Genomic DNA, 2177 nt, shown 5'->3' on the forward strand with positions numbered 1-2177 from the left:
GTCAGTTACTGGAGACATGCTTTCATCAGTGACTTCAGAGCATCTTTAGCTAATTTCTTCAGTAACCTGGATTTTTTATCATATGCCACCTCTTTTAATACTGAACCATTTTGGTTGTTGTCTTTGTTATTGCAGTGACTCTGTATGCTCTTACATCTCTTCTGATGCTCTCTGGATCCTTTAGTTTTTGTTCATAGAATCCTTTAATATAGCAAATGAAGCCTTTGACTTCATTTAGTTCTTTCACCTTGAGAAAAACTGTGCTTATTTTCCCTCTTGGAAAACAGAAAAAAGAGAGTTTCCAAAGAGGTTTGATTCTCAAACATGTACCCCAAACTGTGATTTACAAAAGAAATTGTCTGAAACATTAATTCCATACGACATCCTATCTACTGTGTCCCCTGGACAATAAGAACGATATTGGGGTTAATCTACGGCTTCTTTGGGTTATAGTTGGGTATTTTGGTGCTGTTTATTTTTTTTGTTTGTTCAAAGAATATAGATAATATCCACATAATTATATTTTACTCTTAGAGCAGGGAAAGAGCATCAGACTGAGAAATAGGAGCCCAGGGTTTGAACTTTGATGCTTTAAATGACTCGTGCTGTGACCTTGGGCAAGTCAGTTAAGCACTCCAAGCCTCTTTTCTTTGTTATTGTTTTTGCTAGGTGCTATAGAGGCAGTTCTGAGTCATAGAAACCCCAGGTAGGACAGAACAATACGCTGCCTGGTCAAGTGCCATCCTCACATGGTTTCTATGTTTTAGCCTATTGTTGCAGCCACTGTGTCCGTCCATCTCTTGAAAGTCTTCTCTGTTCTGCTGCTTCTCTATTTTACCAAGCATGATGTCCTTCCCCAGGAAATAGGCTCTTTTAACATGCCCAAATTATGTAAAACAAAATCTCATTATCCTTTCCTCTAATGACTACTCCGGCCTTGCTTCTTCCAAGAAAAAACACTTGTTTGTTCTATTGAAATTCCCTGGAACGTTCAATATTATTAACCAGAACCACAACTGAAATGCATTGATTATTCTTCAGTCTTCTTTATTCAAAATTCTTGACTATAATTGGGAGAAAAGGATTTGGATTAGCTTCTGTAGAGGGAGTTGGGATATTCTAAAATAAATACTCTTTTATATTCTTTCAATACAAGCTTTTTTTCAGCCTTTTCTGGAATCTGGAAATTCCATATTAGCACAGGGTCAACACTCCATTGGACTTTAATGACAGGAAAATCTATTTCTTATCAGAGAAAGAAAATGAATTGCATACTACACAGTCACGCATTTGGAACCTGTTATTTTTAATAATAACATGTTCGAGAAACATTCATTATTGACCATAAATAGCTTATTTCGACAGTTAGTTGTAATAGAGGCCATGCGGAGCACCAAGACGCTGGCATCAAACGGAAAGGGAGTAAATACAGTGAGCTCCATTCCGGCAGAAGCCATCCATCAGCGTGGTTTATTTGTAGGAGACTGTGTTATTTATCCTCATTCAGCAAGTTCAAGGTAGGTTCTTTTAGAGCAGGAAGTATTGCATAGCCATTTTTTTCCTCTCCCTGAATTGCTCCTCTTTGCCATTCACAATAAATCTAAGCTATTTTAAGGTCACTTTTCTTTTAACCCACAGGTCTGGTAATAAACGCAAAAGTCACCAGTAGGTGAGAGAATATAAGCTTCGTTATTTGAATCTAGGCGAGCTAACCTGCTTTCATGACGATCTCAGCTTCAGAGTCAGATAAATGACTTCGCAGGTTTTGTGCAGAACACAGCCCAATACGAGGCCGGCTCGGAGATTACATTTCTCTGGCCCCTTCCCGCAGATAAGTTTATCCAGAGGCCTCTATCCTCTCCAGTTCTCAGCAGGAGAAAGAGTATTAAGACCTCTAGTCTAATAAAATGCACAGCAAAGAAATTTCATGGCTAAGACAAGAACTGGGTTTATGGGCAGGGGGCGGAGGGGAATCCAGCGCTAAATCTGTCGATCAGAATTACTTTTAGAAGTCTGGTTTGCATTGGTTTCAGATATTTTCATATGGAAGCAGTGTATAAAATACTGACATTATCAAGAGAAAAAAGAGTCAACTTAAAGCCCAGGGGAAAAGTGGGTGCCCATATTATTTTCAAAGAAGTAAGAGAGAACAAGAAAGGGGCAAGGCATTAAATTAA

The sequence above is a fragment of the Echinops telfairi genome, unplaced genomic scaffold (genome assembly GCF_000313985.2).
Source record: "Echinops telfairi isolate 266 unplaced genomic scaffold, ASM31398v2 ScPeMD7_7468;HRSCAF=8506_0, whole genome shotgun sequence".
Lineage (NCBI taxonomy): Eukaryota > Metazoa > Chordata > Mammalia > Afrosoricida > Tenrecidae > Echinops > Echinops telfairi.